At 32.6% G+C, this 12,559-nt stretch overlaps 1 pseudogene; it reads left to right on the top strand.

The window, feature by feature from the left end:
- On the top strand, positions 602-1,867 carry LOC107622038 (annotated as a pseudogene).

Here is a 12,559-nt window from a genome sequence, read left to right as displayed (position 1 = left end):
ATATATATATATATATATTAAATTTTGCTAAAAGTTTTTAAAATATCCTTAACTTCTATTTTGTTTTAATTTTATTCTAAAAGTTTTTGTTTTACATCAAATATACCTCTAACGACTAAGTGTGTGTTAATTTTTTAAAAGATTTAGAATCAATTCAATAATAATTTCACAAAAATAACTTTTAACACACGTAAATTAGATATAGTTATCATACATTATTATTGAATTAATTTTAAATTTTTAAAATTTAACTACTAAAACTATATTTGATAAAATTTACAAATTTTAAAATTATTGCTCAACTTTTTTCCTGTTCCTCATCATCATTTACCCATGTTTTCTTCTTCTTCCCTAATAAACTCCTCCTTATTTCCGTTTTACCGCCGCCTTTACCTTCCTCCTCGGCGGCGAGGGCACATCCTCTGACAGCCAATCGCTTTACCGCAAACCCAGGAACCTGGCTTACCTTCAGCAACCGGATTTCGTGAAGATGATGCAGGATATTTAGAAGGACCGGAACAATTTGAATCTTTATCTAAAGAGGTAAATACTAAATCAGTATTCGAAAGATTCTGACGTTGGCAAAATGGTATGACAAAAGTGACCAGCTGCCAATTGAGTTACCTGGAGTTAAGGTTTAGGGGGTGACGTGTCAGTTAACAATTATCATATACAAAATTTACCCACTTTTAATTCTTATAATTTTAAAAAACTCCAATTTCAATTTTTTTAAAAAACCCTAATCCTCTTTTTTTTCCCTAAAACTCTCATCTCTTTTTCTAAATCATCATCATTTTCTAAAACCCTAATCTCCTTTTTTTTTCTTCTTCTTTTTCCTCTCAATGATGCTATTTTTGGGAATCAGGTAGTGATTAACGAGGCTCTTGTTGTAGTTGTGGTGGTGCTGGTGATAGCGGCAGAGGGGGTGAGATCTTCTGCAGAGGCATCGCATGGAAGACCCTGTGTTCTTGAGACAATGGTTCAGTTTGCGATTGGGAAGGCGTGTGAAGAGGGAAAATTGGTGGCAGAGATTCGCGATCCAAGGAAAGGTGTTTGCCTTTGGCTTGGAACCTTCAACACCACCAAAGAAGCCACTAGGGCCTATGACAGAGAAGCTCATAAGATTCGCGGAAGGAAAGCTAAAGTGAACTTCCCCAACGAGGATGACGAACACTCCATTCAACAATCTTGCAACATTATTCCAAACCTTCCTCTTCCTCCCATTTGAAGATCGAGTAATCATCTTCCTCTGTATCAATATGGTGATGCCAACAACAACAACATGAACAACTAGCCAAGGATTCTGAACCTCAAATTAGAGTTTGGTTACGATCTGAATTATGGAGGAGCTATTGGTGTTGGTGGTTCCATCAATACAGACCCATTTGTGAGTTGTGTTGATGATAATTCTGAGTATGAGCCTGGTTTTGGTTTGACATCGGAGGTGGCAGGTGGGTCAAGTGGTGATCAATAACATCAAGAGGAGAAGAAGAGCTACGAGGTGGAGAAGCTTTTGGAGGAGCTAATGGCATATGAGAAAAAAAATGAGAAATGAAAAAAGGGTTGAGTCTTGAGAAGAAAGGGTTGAGTATCAAAGAAGTATCTTTGGTTAGAAGAATAAGAAGAAGGAGGAAGGTAGAGGTAGCAACAAATGAAAATGAAGAGGATTTAATTGGGAAAGAAAATTGGTGGATGATGATGAGAAAAGAGAAGAGATGAGAGTTTCAGAAGAAAGGGGATTAGGGTTTTTAAAATTTGAAATTGGGGGTGTTTTTAAAATTATAAAAATTAAAAGTGATTAAATTTTGTAATTATTGTCATTGTTAACCAACACGTCACCTTTAAACCTTAACTCCAGGTAACTCAATTGATGGTTGGTCATTTTTGTCAAATTTTAAAATCTTTCAGGGATCATTTTGTCAGTAACAAAGATCAAGTACCATTTTGTTAGCGCCAGAATCTTTCGAGTACCAATTTGGTATTTACCTCTTATCTAAAATATCTAAGCATAATGCAAGCCATTGGTGTTTTGCTCAATATGAATATCCAGACGCATGATGATGGTAACGAAAATATGGCAGAGGCGGAGGCAATTCCTTTAGCTTCGTCTCAGTCACCACAGGCCCAGGCGTACAAGAGAGGAAGTGAGCTGCTACTGCTGCATAAGAGACTTTGAAGCCGGCAGAGCTAGAGATGACGGATTTGACAAAGGATGAGAAAAAGAAAAAGGAGAGGAGAGTTTGGCTCTGAAGGAGAAGGAATCTGGTAATGCTACTTAAATCAGTTTGAGATTGCGATTAAACATTACTCGAAGGCTATGGAGTTGGTCGGGGAAAGGATGAGGAGGAAGGTAGAGGTGTGACGAATGAAAATAAGGAGGAGTTTATTGGGGAAGAAGAAGAAAACATTGGTAAATGATGATAAGGAAGAGGAAGAAATGAGAGTTTTAGAAAGAAAAAAAAATACTAGTATTTTTAGAAAATTGAAATTGGGGTGTTTTTAAAATTATAAAAATTAAAAGTATGGTAACTTTTGTAATTATGTTAATTGTTAATTGACACACCAGTGTTTAATCTTAACTCTAGGTAACTCAATTGATTGCTGGTCATTTTTGTCAAAATTAATCTTCTGTTTGGGAGTTTTTTGTTAATAACATCTTTCAGGTATCATTTTGTCAGCGCCTGAATCTTTCGGGTACCGATTTGGTATTACTGACAAAAAAAATACTCAAAAGTTTATATTACTGACAAAAAAATTTAAAACATGTTAATGACAGAATCCTCGAAAGATTTTAAAACGCAATGAAAATAACTAGATATTAAATATATCAGTATACTACACATACAATTTTTTTGGCAACCAAGTCCAATCAAGTTGGCTCAAGCCCAATAACACGTGTTGGCGCCACTATTCACTAAGGCAAAGAGACGTTTTGAAGCCATGCATATTAATATGAAAAACGGCTCCTCTCTTTTCCTTAATACTGCAACAAAGAAACTTCAAACGACACTCAAAATCCCTCAAAAAATTGTGAAAATCTTCGCAAAAACTCAAAAAAATTTTGGAGCTACGTTCGAAATCTTCAACAACAAACATCGAAAGAGAAGATGAAAGATTATTGAAGGTCAATCGTCCATATTTTTTTCACTTTTCTCTTTCATATTTTTTATCACGAATACACTAAATAGTCATATTTCTATGTATTTAGTATATTCAATTTATGTTCTCGCGATAACGTAGAAATGAATGTACTCTTTATATTGTTCATTTGTGATAGCTGTGTTTGGTCGGTGTAAGAATGTTATTGTAGTACTTCTGCTGTTATTTAACCTATATTAATCTTTTTTTTTTATTCAAAATTGATTTGCATGTCTTTTTTGTTCATGTTTGAGTGATTTGCATGTTTTGAACTAAGTTTGTATCAAGTAATTAGTAAGTACTTTCGGTGTATTTTGACTGAATTGAGGTATAATTGATGTTTTTATCCTAGATTTGGTGTAATTAGGCCATAAAAGGTTGCTGTAGTGATTCTGTTGTCATTTTGTGCATGCTTGAGTGATTTTTATGTATTCTTGTGTATGTTTGAGTGATTTTCATGATTTGAACTGAGTTTGTGTCTATTAATCAGTAAATACTTTCGGTGCATTTTGATTGAATTGAGGTATAATTGGTGTTTTTGTCTTGGATTGGGGTGTAATTAAGCCATAGAATGTTGGTGTAGTGATTATGTTAATATTTTGTCCATGTTTGAGTGATTTACATGCTTTGATCTGAGTTTGTTTCTAGTAATTAAGAAGTACTTTTGATGCATTTTGACTGCATTGAAGTAAAATTGGTGCTTTTATCCTAGATTTGGTGTAATTAGGTCGTAGAAAGTTGTTGTACTGCTTCTGGTTTTATTTTGTACATGGTTAAGTGATTTTCATATGTTTTTGTGCATGTTTGAGTTATTTGCATGCTTTAAATTGAGTTTCTATGTAGTAATCAAGAAGTATTTTCAGTGAATTTTGATTGAATTGAGGTGCAATTGGTGTTTTTGTCCTATATTTGGTGTAATTAGGCCATAGAAAGTTGCTGTAGTGTTTTTATTGTTATTTTGTGCATGTTTGAGTGTATTAATTAAGAAGTACTTTCAGTGCAATTATGAGTTAAATATAGTGTTGTTATCTATTAACCTAATTTTTTATTCCTTACAACAAAATGACAATAAAAAAATTGTTGAGAAGAGCATCTAAAAAAAAAGGTACCAGTAGAAAACTCATGATTTGCGATACTCCACAAGATTGATATCAGATATATTCAACAAAATGAGTGATAAAAAGAAAACTCTTGTGGACGAATTAGGATTTGGTGCGATGAGACATATCCCGAACTTGAATGTGACACATAAACTGCTAAAAGAAACAAGCTGTAAGACCCGGTTAATTAATGGCTAATTAACCCATAAATGAGAATTTATTCTAGAAAGCCAAAAATGTTATTTTTATGCGTTAGCTTATCCTTTGCTCGTTGTGTTAGTGATCGGAGTGTTGCGCTTTCGAGTTGCGGTTTTTGTTTATCCCTTTTTTCTACAAGGCTCCTAGTTATAATCAATCATTCATACTACTATACGTACTAAATTTTTGTTTTAGAGGTCGTAATACCTTGCCATCTCTGAATTATGACTTAAGCATAAGTCTCTGTATGGTAGGGTGTTACACAAGCTAATTCCTTTATTTGTATAATAGCTCCTTAGACACAAAGTACGAAAAAATCAAGACCACTTCTGATAAGATAAGGGATGCTCTTGTCTTAAATGCATCAGATAAAAATTCCTTTTGTAATCTATTCTATCAATCAAATTTCGGTATTTTTTACATTATTTTTATGTTATTAAAATATTTTTGCTACTGTTGTAAGGGATTGCTTTAATTTCCAAACAAAATTATTTATAAAGAAATCAATGAAGAGCAGAAGCAAAGTGTTGAAGGCTTTAAAGGTTCTTCTTTATCATTTTTGACAATCTTTAGTTCAAATGAGTGTGGATGGACCTGAAAATCAAATGAAATTCAAGAGAACATTCATCCTATTCATCTAGAAGTGCTTCTTGTTGCAAAGCAAAATTTTTCCAATCCACATGCCACCAATTTTTTATGTGAATACCATACAAGAATGGAATTGGGTTGCTCATGTGCTCAACTTCCTCATCTAAGGAATCAAATGGCACAAATTGAAAAACAAATATGCAATTGATGGATGTTTCTTTGCACTTATGATTATATATTTTCATGAGTCCAAATACATTAATAGCCCACCGAATAGAATTTTCAGACCACCATGGATAGCACATTGAACAAGGGAGATGCTAGTTAAGAGGATAAAACGTGAGGCGAAAGATAAAATGGTAACTCAAAATTAATCATATTCTTAAAATTTCTGTGCAATTATTTAAAATATATTGTTCTAATTAAATAATTTTTTAGTTTAGGGCCTCGTAAGAAGAGCACAGCAGAGAGAAAAAAAAACAAAAAAAGAAGAAACCTATTATATTGTATTTTTCTTCGAAAAATGAAACCGATTCTGAGTATCAGTTTGATTCTAAATCTGACTATGAGGAGACACCAAAGAAAAGAAAACAATCACAAAGAATGGCAAAGAAGTGTTATTTTTCGATGTCATTTGTAAATATTTATTGTGTTTATTTACCTCGTGTATTTGCACTTTTTTAGGATGGAATCCAAAAAGAGAAAACATGTTATTGTGGATTCATCTTCACAAACAGAGACTAACTCTGAAAATGAGTAGGATTCAGAAACTACTATTTTAAAACTATGATTTATTTTTTCATCAAAATTTTCTGCATAAATAAAAATTTTTGTATGTATTGTCAAAATTGAAGAAATTTAGAAAAAAACAGAAAAAAGGATGAAGAAAAAAAAGTGATAAGCCTGCAGAAGAGTATGTGTTGATTTCGGTGTTATTTGTAAATATTTATTGTGTTTATTTGTCTGATATTTCTTTGCTTTTCCAGGATGCAGGCCAAAGAGGTAACTCCATCAAAAAAAAAGTTTGTTCAGCTTGAAAAACCAAAAAGTGTCCATGATTCAAGAGAAGCTCACTATGATTCTTTACAAACGTAAGATTTAATATCTTATATTGTTTCTTTACTAAAATTTCCTAAAACCTGATGTAATTAGTCTAGTTTTACTAAATAATATTTATTTTGTCCTTAGAGTGTCACCTATAAATCTGTCAAGTGAGAATGATCCTGTGTTTCAACCACATTCAAGCTTTCAGGGGTTTGTAAATGCACTAATTAATCCAACATAATTTCTCTTACCATTTCTTTATTTCTTGTCCTACCATAATGTGCTTTTTAATTTGATATTAAAAAAAACGCCGCTAAGATTTTTTTAAGAAAAAAGGCATGAAAAAAGAAGAAAAAGAGTTTGCAACTTACAACTACGTAAGTTCTCATAAAACAAAAGTCTTGTTATCATTCAATGATTGAGTTGCTCTATTGATATAATTTTGGTGCATTTCAGATTCAAAGTACAAGAAAAAAGACTGGATGAAGCCAATCCTGTTGAGGAAGCTATACCAATTAAACGAGAATGGAGAAAGAGCTCTAACTGCAGGAAAGGATGAAAGATTCACCAACATCTGTCAAGTGAGTAAAGTATTCAGTTTAGTTCATAATAATAAATATTTATATTCCATTTAATTTTATTGACTTAATTGTCACCGAATTTTATTTAGTATGAGTAGTCCAACTATTAATGTTAGGACTGATCCCGAAGATCAAATACTTGTGCTGCGAAAACAATCTCAGTCTCAATCCAAACTACTGAATATGTGAGTTTTTCAATTTACTTTCCTATTTTAATCATTGAGTTCATCATTTGCACCGAAATTTGTTAAGTATCACTCTTGAATGTTTATTGTTTATCTTCATTAGAGTGCCACTCCAAACAATTGCCCCTTCAGTAGAAATCTCTATCTCCATCCCTCCATATACTAAACAACAAATTGCGCAATCTCCCACAAATGAATATATGCAAGAAGAGGCTATTAATGCGTTAGTTCTAGTTAAATTCCTTTTCGGTGTTTTATTAAACAATTTTATGTCTCATCCTGCAGTCCTCCATAACCTCATCAAGAAGCTCCTAAGGAAGCTCTCCCAAAAGAAACTTAGCATGAAGTCCCTCTTAATGCATAAGTTTTAATTAATTTTTTAAATAATTTTGAGGCATTCTTAAAAGATTTTATGTGTCATGCTACAGACCTCCAAGACTAAAAATTTTAAAGATGGATTATTAATGGTTGTAAATGCTACATTGGATGATGACTTTGGTGTACCATCCTTTTATCTTGGCATAAGTCAATCAACCAATGAAACTACAATTACTCAAGAGGATGAATCACTAGCTAACAAGAGAAAATTCCCAAAAATTAGAACTCAAGAGAGCCCTGTGTTGGTTGATGAGTTGGAAAAGCTGGTTGAGATTATGGATGCTGGAGTTGCAACAACATTAAAATTTGCAAGGAGACAAGTCTACAACCGATGCAAGTAGACGTGCAGCCAAGTCTGAGCTTCCTTAAAAAGTTCAAGATTACAGTAAAGCAAAAGAAAATAACGAACGAGCTTAGGGATTCATTGGGCCACAAATATCAAGACTTTCAAAGATGAGAGCAGCAATTAATGGGAGATCATATTCGGGTTGAATCATGAAAATCTATTCGAGAACTAGATATTACTTTACATCTTTAAAACCAAAAGAATTTGTAGAAAATCTGGTTCTGCTATAACACTAATGCTTTTTCTTACAAGTTATTGTGCCATATATGTAATACATTTGGGTCCTTTATTTTCATAGGTGGTCTCCGCGGTATGCCAACTTCTCAACAAGAAAAAATCTAAAAGATTTTAAGCACAGAGATACTATGTCTCATCTGATATTGTGGTAAGTTCTACTACCATTAAACTTTAATCTCAATTTTTGGTGCATTTTGAAAATATATTGTATGCTAAAGTGATTATTTCGGTGCAGAATAACATGTTGATGAAGTTTAAGAATAACATTAATCTAGCAACCAAGAAGGCCTACAACATCAATGAATATAAGGAGTACCTCTCTTTTCTAAAAAAAAAAAACTAACATCTCACCCATTTGTAAGTTTTTATTTTTAAAACTTTTTAAATAATTCTTTCATTATGTGTCATTTAGACTAAAATATTGTTCTATTTAACCAAATTTCAGCTATTTGTCCTAATTTGTCATGGAGGACATTGGTGACTGTGGATTATAGATGTGTAAAAGAAAATCTTATGTGTTTGACTACATTCATAAGGAATCTCCCAGTAATAAGAGAATAAAAATGAATAATTTGCGGTAAGTTATTTACATAATGAATATTTCTATTTTCTTTATCTTATTTATGTTCTTTTTTTGAAATGAGTTTGTGCGTTGTAATCATTAATTAATTTTGGTGCAATTCTGTGTCACGTAACGTGCACTTATTTTGATCACTTTTTTTTATCTAAAATTAATTTGTACTTCTTCTTATGTTTGATTTTTTGTAATTTTCAGAGCTTGATGATATCAAAAATGAAGGTGTATGCTAAAGCAAAATCTTTGGTAGACAATCAAGAGGGCATGGAAGCACTATATATTTCAATCAGTGGTCAACGAACAACGTAAATAATGTTACTTTGCTTTCCTGTTTTTGTCCTATTAAACATGTTTTACGTTGTTATTTCATTTTTTTATTAGCTAGGATTGCAAAATATATGTCATGAAATGGTTGGAGACAATTAATCCCAAAAAGGTCAAGAAAAAAAATATACATGAAAAAATTGAAAACAGGTAAGTATTATTAAAAATAGATAATTTTTTTACTTCCAAATTAACATGAATTAAAAATAAGTTTATTTTAATTGTAGGAACAACAAGTTGATCGTTTCAGAGTGGAATATGTTTCGATTGTTCTCTTTAACGAAATAAATCAATTGAAAAATAAAGTCATTGTTGAATCTAAAGCCATAAGACTCTCGAAGCCATCTGCTGCAATATCAAGTGATTCAAGTCCTTTCTGTAAATATTCATTAGGAGATATAAAAAGTGTATAAATTGAATGTTGTAAATTGTTAAGAATTTTTACACTAGTTGAGTATTGAATTATCTGTATACTGTATAGTTAAAACAAACACATCCTTTGCATATTTATAAATATTCAATCGAAGTTTTTGATGAATTTCTTTGCCAAATTAAACTTCTATGAACCTTTCTGTATTGTGTTGCAAAATCTAAAGCCATATTAATCAAAGTTCATATTATTTAGGTTTAATATATTTAAGAAACAACAAATGCATCGAAATTTGTTCACATTCCCACCTGAAACTATTTACCATTAAACAATTGAAAAAAGTAATTTAAAAACCAACAGTAACTTGATAAATGGAACAACACAACACAATTTAGAAAGTAATCTCATTTCTATTAAAATAATAAAAATATTGCATTAATTGCACCGAAATTCATTCAAATAAATACCGAAAAATCTATCTTATTTCCTGGAATCTCTAAACTGATAATTCATAATTTGTCCATGATAAAGACTGAAATTTAATTGTACCACTGATCCACTATCTAAAAGGTTCAATTGAAAAAAGTAAATTGTATATTAGCACAACTATTAACATGCACAAAGACAATTTTACCTAATTAAAACACATCAATTTTAGCTCATTTAGAACTTTCTTTTTCTTTTTCTTTGAACCATTTGCAATCTATATTTTAGTATGGTCATGTATCTAGCGCGATCAAGCTATCATGGATCAGATAAATCTGTGATACGGAGGCGTTGGACACTGTAGAGTATGTGCAACGCTATGTTCGATGTCACATATTCTGCTTGATTGATACCATTTTATTTCCTGACAAGTCGATGTCGATAGTGAGCTGCAAGTACTTGCCCCTGTTGAAGAATTTTTCAGAAATCAGATCTTATAGTTGGGGATCAGCATGTTTGGCGTATCTATATAAGTCGTTATGTCGAGCCTCACATTATGATATGAACGAGATGGATGGTTCACTAGTGCTGTTGCATGTCTGGACATGGGAGTGAATGTCTTGGCTAGCTCCGATTCCAGCACCCGTTCCTCCAGATGGAGTCTTTCCGTTGGCACGAAGGTAAAATTTTTTCTTCAAGCATGAAATAGAATTATTACATGATGTATTACAATATTAAATTATTATTGTTATGTTTCTAATTAGAAAGTTTAATTTTTCAGGTGGATTAACTGGAAGCAACACTAGAAGCATAAAGAAATGAAAGTAGCACAGCTTAAGCAGCTGCTGGGCGATATGCAACCTGAAGCGGTAATAACTAGAAATCTAGAAATATAATAAAAATTAGTATCACTGGTTTGTAGGCATTTTGTTTCATGCACTTACAATATCAAGCAAAATAACGGAACTTATTTGTTTTTTTTTTTTTGTGCAAAAGAATCTTATTAACAACTACTTAAAGACATGCGAAATCTTGAAATAATCAACATTCTTTTAAAAAAAAAAGTAATTTAACCAACATTCTTTAGAAAATGATAGAGTCACATACTTAGGTTTACAAACTCAGCAAATTCTGGTGTGTGTATAGCGTCGAAATCCAAAGCACTCATGAAAGATGGCACATCGAAAGAATGTTGGCTTACAGCCGTGTTTATTGAAGCATAAACTTCCCTATCAGTACTCTCGTCCTTTCCGTCGCTTCCTCCCAACATGTCATTGTTGGCTAAGAACTCTTCTTTACTGTTACTATTGTTTTCTTCCCAGTTTATGTTGTCTCCTTCACTTAACAACGATTTGTCTGCTTTGTGGCTAATAGCCAATTACTCGAACTCAATATACAACTCTAGGATCGACACATGAGCTTGATTTTGTCTATAAATCATTAACATCTCTAGCATAGTGGCTTCATCAGCCACATTCATTAATTGAAATTGTATCACACCATTGAAAACCATCATTGGTTGCCTATATAAAATACTACTAACGCTTTTTAAAATATCTTTGTGTATGTATTGATATAATCTATTTTTTCACTCTGCAAATGACAACGTGCAAGAAATAGTAAAAGAAACTAGACTTTTACAAATAAATTTTACACCCTCGGTTGTATATGATATAACCTCACCAACAATTTTGGATGAATAAATTTTAAAGACAATTTTGATTTTGGGATAAAATTATTAAGACCAAAATCATACTTAATTCTAGAAATAAAAACGGAAATCATACAAACCACTGCCAGTAAACTTTTTCCGTCAAACTCGAGCTCGCTGCAGTAGTGCACGGTCAACATAACAGAGTAGCTAAAAGGGTAGAAACGGTCTAGCTCGCTATTCTTCTAGCACTAATCACCCAAGAAATGAAGCAATCGTCCTAAATAAAAGGTTAAATTACACAGTTGGTCCCTACAGTTTCAGTGAAATTGCAAATTAGTCCTTACACTTTAAAAGTTTATAATTGGATCCCTAAAGAGAATTAAAATTTACAATTTAATCCCCGTTGTTCAAAAAGTATTTGATTTAACAGAATATTCTTAGAATGTTCTCTATTTTAAACATGTGAGCTGCACATGTTTGACAACAGGGACCAATTTATAATTTTAGTGAAAGTATGGAGACCAACCATGTAATTTAACCATTTAAAATGACCAAAAACTCTCTAGACTATCTGAACCCACCCCGCCCCTCCCCAACTCTCTCACTCTCACTTTCTCACTTTCCAAACTGACACCCCAATCCTATCGCTCTCTATCTCTCACCTCGGTTCACCGTCGCCACGCCGGATCCACTGCATTTGTGCTCACGAGTCAGGTCTCGCCTCTTGCCTCCATCTTGTCTCTCTCATCAGACAACTTTTTCTTCTCTTTCAATCTTAATACTGGACACCAATAAATGTAAGAGAACAAATCAACATAAAAATAGCAACTCAATTTATTAGTGGATCCGGCGCGGTGACGGAGGCGAGAGGTACGACGATGGTGAGCCGAAGTAAGAAATAGAGCACGCTGGGGTTGGGGTGTCATTTTGGAAAGTGAGAAAGTGAGAGTAAGAGAGCTAGGGAGTGGCAGGGTGGGTTCAGATAGCTTAGGAAGTTTTTGGTCATTTTCAAATGGTTAAATTACACGGTTGGTCCCCATACTTTCACTAAAATTACAAATTGATCTCTATTGTCAAACATGTGTAGCTCACATGTTTAAAATAGAAAATATGCTGAGAATATTTTGTTAAATCAAATACTTTTTGAACAACAGGGACTAAATTGCAAATTTTAATTCTCTTTAGGAATCTAATTACAAACTTTTAAAGTGTAGGAACCAATTTACAATTTCACTAAAAATATAAGGACACCAATTTATAATTTCACTAAAAATATAGGGACCAACTGTGTAATTTAACCTAAATAAAATCACTTCTAAACTCCTTATTACCATGCTACTAATCAACGTAAAGGTTAGTAAGAAGTAAGAAGTAACATACTTAAAGCACAATTTCACCAGATACACAAACTTG

Source organism: Arachis ipaensis, chromosome B10 (genome assembly GCF_000816755.2).
Source record: "Arachis ipaensis cultivar K30076 chromosome B10, Araip1.1, whole genome shotgun sequence".
Taxonomy (NCBI): domain Eukaryota; kingdom Viridiplantae; phylum Streptophyta; class Magnoliopsida; order Fabales; family Fabaceae; genus Arachis; species Arachis ipaensis.
This window is presented reverse-complemented; position numbering and strand designations above follow the sequence as displayed.